This window comes from Alosa pseudoharengus, unplaced genomic scaffold (genome assembly GCF_046254945.1).
Source record: "Alosa pseudoharengus isolate Yale_2024_CS ecotype anadromous, Long Island Sound unplaced genomic scaffold, YU_APseudo_1.1 YU_APseudo_1.1_scf_19, whole genome shotgun sequence".
Classification (NCBI taxonomy): domain Eukaryota; kingdom Metazoa; phylum Chordata; class Actinopteri; order Clupeiformes; family Clupeidae; genus Alosa; species Alosa pseudoharengus.
The window spans coordinates 29,035,867-29,046,722 of record NW_027468657.1 but is presented as its reverse complement, the minus strand read 5'-3'; positions in this window follow the sequence as shown (position 1 = coordinate 29,046,722).

Genomic DNA, 10,856 nt, shown 5'->3' with positions numbered 1-10,856 from the left:
TATATGTACTAATTAAAACGGTATGCTACATGTAAATATAGACCTTTTAAATGTGTCTAAATGAGATGGCGTTGCCTGGTGGTAAGCTATTTAGGGTGCAACCTGCATAACTATCAAACCCTGGATGGGCACGCAGAGTGGCGAGTTCTTAAGTTTACGCAGCAAAGGATTGGCACATATCTCCAAAACTACAGAAACGGTGGGTATTGAATCGTCGTTAAAGGTAACTGCGCAATTGCAAAGGATCTCTCTATTGACAAAGATAGGCTCTGCCCGTTGTACATTGCCGATGAAGAATATTAAGAACATCCCACCGAAGAACATCTCTTATGGCACGAAGATCCACCTTAAACCTCTCTGATGTCAACGTTGATGTGAGAGACCCTCCGACGTAGCAGCGCTCTGGAGACCTGAATAGAAGTGTGCCGCTGTTTGAAATGTTCGTCAACGAGCAAGTCTCCCCTCACTTTCCGCTTATTTGCCTTCCTCGTTCGAGATTATTTCAGTCGTGCGAGCAGTTATTTTCCATGGCACTTCGAGGTTTCACAAAGGAGAGATACTCCGTCTGAGAAGAACAAGGTAAGACTTTGTGGTAAAAGTGTCAAGTGGTCGTGATGTTTGATGAAAACTATATCATGATTTAGTCACGTCATATGTTGTTTCTAATTATACTTGAGAGCAATTTGTTACATTCTTAAAATGAGGTAGCCTACATACATGACCGTTGATGGCAGTTCACCGGTTTGGTCTTCCCTTTTAATTTTACCACAGAATGTCGTGCGATGTACTAAACGTAATTGCATAAACCAGGCTGTCGTGGCGGAACACCTTTACATTTAGCCTAATGAAACCAGAGGAGTAGGGTATGTTTTGGCGTAAATTCAAGACTCACCACTTCATTTGCCACTGATTTCTGCATGCACTCCAGAGAGGTATGACATGGGAATATATGACTACTGGCTTTTCCCCAGATTTTTTGTCACAGGTCTCTGCTCCGGAGCTGTCCAGCAAGCTATAATTTCCGGATGCGTCGTAAAGACAGTCTTTGCTGCTAACGCAAGCTTTTTTGGGTAGACTCTTAACAGCAATATAGGCTATTTATTTAGAAATGGGCAGAGACAAAATTCCAAGTTCAGCCGAAGTGCGAATTGGACCACTGATAGGACTACAATACTCGGTTAGATTTGAAGACTTTTCTTCCATCATCCCTTCCAATGTATTGGCACCTCCGTCTACACAGTCGTACCTCACGTGCGGGCGCAGGGGGTAAAATGAGATTAAGAAACATAAGTTGACATAACGTAAATTCCTTTGAAAGGGTGATACATTTATCTTTTCTTACGCTTAAGGATTTGCCACGTCTATAGACTGACAATGCATTTAAATACAGGTTTGAAGGTTCTTTAAAACTCCATTGTGCGACACATCCTTTGATCTTCGTTAAAGCCCTCGACAGCCTCTCGGTGCTGGTGGCTCGGCTCCAGCAGCCGGTGAGCATACAGATCTGTCTGGAAAAGGGAATCTCATGACCGTTGGAAAAGTGGGTCCATGGACTGGGAACTGGGTATGATATTCATTTTTCTTATTAGTTGGAATTGGACTCAGGTCATGGTGATTCTCTATAAAGACTGTTGCATCAAGTACTGTGTCTAAAATATGAAATACATAATTTTGTTCTATTAGTGTTAGTGCAGTTAACATAGCATGAGATTCTTTTAATTGTTCATATCCGTCATGTAACATGTGTCAGGCATCAAGAGGGCGTGTGCAGTTGTCACTCACACTCCTAGATTCAGCATACCCACAAAAGTCCTTTACTCACTCTCAGCTAGCCGAGACAGCTCAGATATGCGCTATGAATATTTTACAACCACTTAATCTCATTACTGTAAAAGCCCTCAGCTAAGAGAAAGCAGCCACACTGTCAATGCCATCTAATGATAAATGGCAGCCTTTTTTGTTATTTGGAGAGCTTGCCTGTTTTGACAGGACGGAGAGCGTGTGAAATGTCGAACAGGGAGCTTCAGTGGCCCAGAAATGGAGCTCAGCTCTTGCTGTGCACACTTTTCTTTCCCGTCTCTCAAACTGACTCTAAGCTGTAGTTTAAGATCTGTATTATTCATTATGGCTGTATGAAAGATGTGTGTGGTGTGTCTGTTGTGAGTGTGTGGGTGGTTTGTTTATGTGTCTGAGTAGGAGGTGGCTACATTTTGTTACTTTTCCAATGCCCGTGTTGTAGCCTAATCTTTGAAAATGTCATTTCCTGTGTGATATTGCTCAGGTAAGGTTCTTGAATGAGTGCCTAGAGGTGGGCGTTCGCCAGCAGGCTGAAAGCACTCCGGAGCCCATTACATATTTTCTTGGCTTCCTGCTTACTCTGCTGGAATCCAATCTTGTCAGGCACTTTTACTAATTTTACTCACCATCAGATGAACAGGTAGACGACCCACTGTGTCGGAATGTTCCAGACACCTGTGCGGCTCTTAATGTCATGAGTCAGCCCGCAAAAAAGTTTGCCCACTCCTGATCTTCACACTCCAACTCCACAGTGTTGGTCCAGGTTAGAGTGTTCACGCTGCTGCCGTGAGACACGTGGCCCGAACTGTGCTGCAACCGTGAGCCATCTAGAAAATAGAACTGACGCTTGTTTCTCACACAAAAGTCAAGCGTGTCGGAAGTGGTTTTGTGAAGATACAATGAAAGTTGGTAGTGGCAGAGCGGCAGCCCCGCATTAGAGAGATACCAGGTGTAAATACACACACGCAGCTACACCGCAGCAGTGATGGAACGCACCCGCCATGCAGTGAAAATGAACCCCTTCACCTTAAAGATTTTTCTTCTGCCTCCCTGCCTTTCAGTGGAGAGTGAGTGGATACTCTGGAAGAATTCAAAAGAGGGGAAAAAAAAGATGTCAAAACAGACTGAAGTTTCCCCCTCAGGAGATGCGAGACAGAGCCATGTCTTTAGTCATCAGAGTCACAGTGGCTGACGGCGGGCAGGCAGTCAACAGTAGTGTCTCGCGCCGCTCCTCGACTGTGTCCTCTGGAGTGGACAGAGGCGCATCAGAAGGATGGATGCACGGAGTGGCCACTGCACGCTACGACGAGGTGGCGGAGCATGCATTGAGCATCGAACTGTCTCCCTTTTCCCTTCATGCCTCCGTCTCTCCGGCCTTGGTGTGTGTAAAGCCTTCACTCAGGCTGTGGAGAGGAACAAGCGAATGCATAAAACAATCCTGTCCACGCGCCCTTTAACCCTCTGTCATTGCCTCCCAGTGTGTGATAGGGGGAGGATGGATGGAGTCAGAAAGAGGGCGAAAGAAAGAAAGAGGGGGAAGGAATGGGGATAGAAAAGCAATTTGCTAACTCTATAAATCCACACGCCTGTGGGGCTGGTGACCCGGGTCTGCGGCGACCGCAGGTGCCATCATTTAAAATCTGCTAACCGACGTCCCCTGCCCCCTTTACTCACCACCACCTCCACCATGTTCACTCCACCCCCCGTTAGCTCTGAATGGTGCTGCTGTGTGTGCCAGTTGTCTGTGGTGACACGTTTATGTGGCTTATTTACGGAGGCTGGCCAGAGGCTGCCTCGTTGCAAAGGAGCTGGAGAGAGAGTGAGAGAGAGGGAGCAAGGCTGGCTGGCATAGACGGCGCTCTGCTGCCCCTCCCGACCACAGGAGATGGAAGAGGTGGTACAGAGGTAAACTGGGTGAGCCAGCGAGACAGGCCGGGAGATTGTTATAGATAAGGGGGAAATGGAAAGCAAGCAAGCAAGAGGGTTGGTTGGATAATTTGGAAGAGTGACAGGAAAAAAAAGAGGACCAGCCGAGAATTTCCTAGTGTTTTTTTTGTTTAGCCTTTATGATAGATAGATAGATAGATAGATAGATAGATACTTTATTGATCCCCAAGGGGAAATTCAAGATGACCCTTAGCCTTAGTCAATTATGACGGGATAATGAAGATCAGACAGGAAATGAGTAGGAGAGAGATGCAGTGGGCTCAGGAAACTAGACCTGATTGTGGTATGGCTCCCCCTGTCTACTGTTTTTAAGTATATTTTGGAGTTTCTTATGCATAAATATAGAAGTTTCTTCACCCGCCAGTGGGTTGGCCAACCCTGACATACTGTATGACAATAGCAATAGCACCGTAATTCAACGTATTCTCTGTATTTCGCAGAGAAACCATGATGCATACACTGCCTTCTCCCCGATTGCCCTGAATGTTATTTTTTTTTTTTGTTGCCTGTGTATTATTTTTTGGAGTTGTTGTGCTTTGAGTGAGATATCCCATCTGCCCCTTCCTACTGACGTGCGTGGCGGAACAGGGCAGGCATTCGCTCTGTTGTCTGTCAGGCGACAGCAGCACTCTTGAGTTGCGGTAAGGCACCGCACCCCCCCCCCCCTCCTGCCACCCTGGAGCGTGTTGACGTATGCGCCTTTCTCGTCTGGCGTTTTGTCAGCCTTTCAAACACGGTGGGGGTTGAATAATGCTTCGGCTCGCCGAGTAAATATATTTATTTAGCCTCGCTCTCCCTCTGCTCTCTCCAGCGAGTACGTCCTCCGCCACCACTTTTCCCACAAAACTGTGTCAATTCAGACGGAAATTATCCCCTAACATCTAATGCAGAATGCAGAATAAAAGCATCACAGAAATAGACAGTTTCTAATTTTTTGGCACTCGCACTAACACAGGCTAAGGGTCTCTCTGGCCTTCTCTCCAGATTGTAATAATTAGTCAGTAATAGGCAGAAACACAGTAAAGCGAATCCCCCTAATTCTATCATAACAGATTAGGCCACAGATGCTAAATGCAGTTTATGTGGGAACTGCAGTTCAGAGAGAACTTCAAGTGGAGCACAGCTTTGCCTCTGTGGAGATGCGAGGGCCTTGATTTGACTGGTTTCGGTCACTCCAGTTGCGCTATTGGGGTTGCAGAGAGTCGAGGGTACGGTAGCTGGCTGCCGCAGTGGCCTGCTTTTAATTTGTCTTAATGGCCTCTGGATTTAGCAGGAGACGCCCCTGCCTTAGCCTTGCTAATGGCTTTCACGGGAAGCATTGCCAGCAACCTATTAGTCTGCAAACACAGATGAATATTTAAACAGTGTGATTGGTGCAAATTAAAGATTAAACAAAGCTAAATTATTTGAGTGCGTTTTGTGGTGAGGAATGATTGGTATTTAATAAATTAAGTCTCTTTCTATTCGTGTTGTATTTTGCGCCAATGCATTGTAGCTTTAGGTGTACAGACTCCCGTCCTTGCTCTCTATCTCTGTTAAATACACAGACACACAGACAAACACACACACACACACACACACACATATATTACCTCACTAACTATTTTGTAGTTGATTGGCATTTTTGTTGCCTGGAGCTGCCTCTGATTAGCTTCTCTGTCCTGCCAACCTTTCCACCATCTATCTCTATGAAATAAGCCACCCCCAGCTCTTGTCTTTGATATTCACAGTAGACTACACTGTTCGTAGTATGTGTGTGCCTGTGTGTATGTATTCTGGCTCATGTTCTGTTCTTGTAAAAGCCCTGGCAATTCCGCAAGGCTCTGAGATGGATGACTTGAGGTGCTCATGAAGGGTAATTGCTTTTCATTCCTATGTTACTCTCTTCAATTTCATTTTGATCTGTCAAGGCAGAAAGGGGTATTTTTATGGCAATTTGACAAAGGCCCTTTATGTAAACAGGGTTCAAATTCTGTGCACTCTTGGTTGAAAGTTTTTGTATGTGTATGAGGGGAAGATCAGGCAGAGTGTGCTTTTGGATGTCAGACAAGACTACGGGAAATGTCTTCAAAAGCCCATCTGTCAGACAAATGATTAAAGCTCATTGACTGGCGTGATGTGACAAAGTAATACATTCTCCATCTTCGAATCACATGCGCGGATTGAGATATTACACGTTGTGATTAATTCATCTGCGCTACCCCAGCTGACGTTTTTGGCGGCACGGCATGAATAGCGTGGCATGTGTCGGTCTTTGCCTTCTAAGGAATCCAGGTTTTTGTAGCCTTGGTTTGTTGTTTATTTTTAAACATCCATTAGGCTGCGCGGAGTGAAGAAGCTCTCCTCCCCACCCGTTGGTGGTCTATGTCATTAGTTCAGTGTTCTACTTGGGTGGTGATTGAAATATTCCATTCAGAGGCTGACTGGATCAAATTAACTGCAACAGGCCACTCAGCATCTGAACAATGGTGGTGGTGGTGGTGGTGGTGGTTGGGGGGCGATGGGGGAGTGGAGGGGGAAAAAAAAGCCCATTTTCTGCTTTCTCCAAGAAAAAAAAGGGAAGAGCTTTTCGGGAGCTCTTTTTTAATGCTTACCCAAAGGAGATTTATAGTCAGAATGAATGAGGTAGAATGAAGGAGAGAGAGAAAGTTAGAGGGAGGGAAAGAAAAGGGAAGAGAGAGAGAGCGAATGAGCATGACAGGTTTCAGGTTGATGTGTAGCAATTGGAGGGGCTCTATGTCTAAATGGCAGGGTAGGGGCTGTCTCTTAGTGTTGTGCTTTTGTCAGTGGTGGCTGACATTCGAGCAGCGGTTGCAGCGGACCCTTGCCACTGGCCATATGCAGGGAGGAGAGAAGATGGACAGGAGGACTCTCTCAGGCCTGGATTCAGCTTTACTAATGTCTCTCTCTGTGTGTGTGTGTGTGTGTGTGTGTGTGTGTGTGTGTGTGTGTGTGTGTGTGTGTGTGTGTGTGAGAGAGTGAGTGAATGAGAGTATGTGAAAAAGAGAGAGAGCATGTCTGTGTGTGAGGTTGTCTGCATGCGAGCGTGTGTGTGCGTGTGTGTGTGTGTGCGTGTGTGTGTGTGTGTGTGTGTGTGTGTGTGAGAGAGAGAGAGTGCGAGCGTATCTCTGCGTGCGTGTGTATTTGTGTGTGTGCCGGTGTGCTGGCCTGGTCGATAACCGCTCCAGACCTGGGGAAAGAGATCGTTTATCACAGGGCCTCGGCCTTCCCCACACATCCGGCGGGGCCTAGCGGCGCTTGGACCCCCGCTCTGACTGGCTCTTTATGATTTATCAAACTGAAAAGGTCACTCCGCCGGCGCGGTAATGAATTCTGTCTGCTTTTATTTGGGGACGTGCGAGTGCTTGCTCCATTAGTGGCTGCGCTTCCCATGCTGTTTGTCAGGCTGCCGGAATGCAGTGTATTGGACGGGGAGAGAGGTGGAGGGAGGCGGGGGGGGGGGGCATTCATTAAGAGCAGAGATGCTCCGTTTGGATTGGTGTCACCGTACGCACGATGGATGGATGACGTTTATTCACATGGGCAGAAGGATATACATTGCTTTCGCTTTCTCCATCCCCCTTTCTCTCTCACACACTCTCTCTCTCTATCCCTTGTGAAAGAAGACGAGTGTAGAGTGGATGGAGGCAGTTTTAATTAGGATGTATTGAACCTGTTGAGCGCTCTCGATACTGCATATTTCTCCTTTAATTATGACTGAACTGCCAGGGACCCTGAGAAATATGTATATATATAGCTGTTTTGTCAGTTCTTAACGGTGGGCTGGCCAGCATGCATTGAAATCTTCAGGGGGATGGAGAACAGCATGTAGATGTTCTGTAGTAATTGAGAAGGGTAGGTGATTACCCTGTATTCCAGCATCCGTCAGATCCATTGCCTCCCGGTCTCCGGGGCTACTGTCTTGATTTTTTATCATTACACTCATAATTCCTTTCTTATTAAAACGGAGGCCCGCATATTAATCGCTTTTTCTGTAGTCTAGCCCTTTTTTCAAACAGCAATTTAACTCTAATGCGGCCCATTTATAACACGCGGCCCCGGAGAGTTATTGAAGCGAAGACCTGCTCATTCTCCTTTTGACTCCTCACCATTCATAATTGCGCGGATCTTGTGTGTGCGTCTGAAGCGTGAGCCGATCTTTGTCTTTTGTCTTTTGTCTTGACTGTGAGGGCTGATGAGGAAGGTGGAGGAGGAAATGCTGTAATTCCGAAGCTTATTTTCTTACTCTCTCTCTCTCTCTCTCTCTCCCTCTCCCTCTCTCTCTCCCCCCCTCTCTCCCTCTCTCCCTTAGTCTGTTTATCTCTCTCTCTCTCTCTCTTTTACCCTCTCAAAAGTGTTTCTTCATCTTCTACCTTTGAGATTTGGTTGATGATGATGATGATGTTTATCTCATTAGGTTGTCTTGACTTGAGAATAGTGTCGGTAGGTTTGTTGTTAGTGATTGTTCCTATGGAAACAGTGGGAACTTGCTCTGTCCAGGGTGATCATTATTCGCACTGGCCTGCAAGGCAGGAGGAGTGTTGACAAGAGGAGAGAAATTAGGTTCTTGTATCTCCCCTCACTCCATTTCGGATTCACTTTCTTGTTGGATTTTTTTGTTTTTTTGCTAAATTGTCAATATTCTTTGCCAAACCACAGCAGTGCATACAAGACTAACTCATGGTTGCCAGAAGCCACCCACTAAATCTTATTTGGGTAGTTCAGCCATGTTATTATATCCCAGGCTTGACCTTCTCATCTTTACACATTTTTTTGAGGGAGGAAAGAAATTGACCTTTCTAGAACACTAACAGGCAATCAAGCTTGTCTTCCAGATGTGCAGAAGAAGCATGTGAAATGCAGCGTGGTCATGGGTACCGCTACACACTCTCTGTCCTCTTCTCTCTCCTGTGCAGCTGAGCTCCTCAATGTCCCAGAGACCCACAGATGACCTGAGATAAGCTGTGGCGGACCCTTCTGGATTAACATCTGTTCTCATTCTCTGCTTTTTTCCCCCTTTCCTGTTGTTCAAAAAGCACAAAATACAGTGAGATGCCTAGGTCGGGTTACAGGTTACAAGCTGTGCTACTGTAAGGTCCGCGAGGAAATGCTAATCATTTCTCACCCTGCCTTTTATTTTTAGAGCACTGCTCCTCTGAGTTCTACGTCTGGGTGAAGAAAAGCGGTGAGTCACGTAAAAAAAAAGAGAGAGGCGGAGAGAGAAATAAAGGAATGAATGCGAACCTGGCACAAACCTCATGGCGGATTTAAATCTCATCTCGTAAGACCTCCGCTCTGCCTCTGCCGAGCTCTCGCTCGATCTCGCCAGTCGAAAATACCAAATACCAAACAAATACACTGACTCATGCGGGTGCCAAGGAAGCAGAGTGGTGGAAAATTCCCTAGTGCTGCTCGCAGAAAAAAAATGTCCACTAAGTGCAAGTGGCATCTCCGATATCTCTCAGAGATGATTCTTATGTGGAATCCTCACTCAGGACTCTGAATTACTGGCGTAGATTACCTTCTATCGTGTGTGCACTATTTTGGAGCATGTTTCGAGGGAAATGTCCTTGGCTGCTTCTGGCGAGTCTCAGAAATGTCCGCATCGTTCTGCTTATCCAATATTGTCTAACCTTTCCTAAGTAATTCTCTCTTGTTATCTCTTCAAGGTTTAATGTCCCCATTTCCATGGAAATAAATAGCATTCCATTTTTTTTCACAGGGAGGGCACTATTTGTTTGTTTGACAAAATGTTTCCCTTTTCAGTTTGGTTGTATAATACTATATGGTCCCCCAAGGTGTATCTGCATGTGTCTTTCTTGCAAAACACCCGGCAAGCCTATTTGAGCCAAAGGCACATTTCCATTCAATGTCAAATTTAATGGATAATAAAGAAGAGGGATTGAATTAAACAGGGTGTTACAGAGAGAATTGCAGCCTAAACCTATCCCCAGGTTAGCGCTACCCATCTCAGGGCTTTGACAGGAGAGCAGGAGCAGGGCTGGCATAAAATAGCTGGCAAATGGGAATCCTGCACAGCTCTCGGCCTCTTAACTCCTGCAGACTGGATTAGTGTGTGTGCGTGCGTGCATGCCTGCTTGCGTGTTTGGTTGCCCTACAGCTCCACTAGCCACCAACAAAATGGGGCTCTTTTTCGATCAAGACGGTGATGATTCATTTAGCCATGCTGCTTTGTTAATGACTGTTCATCATCATTATTAATTGAAATTACATGCAGTTGTTGGAGATGCTAAACGAGTGTTTAGTATGCGCCGGATTCATTATTCCGCCACCAGGCAAACATGGAGAGCACATTCAGTGTTTACTGTACAGGGAGCGGCTGCACCGTCGCTCCCTTGATCAGTTCCCAGAGGGCCCCTCACCTGACAGGTGTGATGGGTTGTGTGAGGTTGGAACGATCGGCGGGATGTAGGAAAAAATTTGTTCGGCTTCGGCAGCCACCTCGGATTGGATTTAAGATGGCCTCAGCGTTTCCTCTCATTGCCATCCGGCATCATTAGCGAGCGTGGCTTTTGTGCTTTTCAAACAAGACCTCATGTTATGCATAGTGTGTGTGTGTGTGTGTGTGTGTGTGTGTGTGTGTGTGTGTCCCAATCGTCTGAATGAAAGATGCCTTGCGTCACATTTAAAATGCAAATGGACCCCGCTGAAAATGACGAGCCTCTGATACAATCTCGGCTTGCCTCTCCGTCAAGACTTGACGACGCAATCATCAGAGCAGACGTCTGTGCCATAATAGGAGGCAAGAGGTGCAAGCAGAGAGAGAGAGAGAGAGAGAAAGAGAGAGAGAGAGAGAGAGAGAGAGATGATGACCTCAATACGGCTGGAGTAGCGTTGCTTTCCTCCTTCAGGTTTTGGGTCTTTGAGCGTGCCTTGAGCTTTGTCTCTCTTTCTTCTTCTGAAACCCCCCCCCCCCCTTATTTTTCTCCCCCTCGCTCGCCTCTGTTTTCTTTCGGCTCAGATCGTGCCTGCGTGCGCTCCAGTTTTTTTTCTGGAACATCAAAAGTTCTCACCCAAATTCGGGCTGTCAGGCCGTATCCACAGCCTTTCATGCTGCTAATACGGGACACAGAGATTTGGCAGGGCTTTGC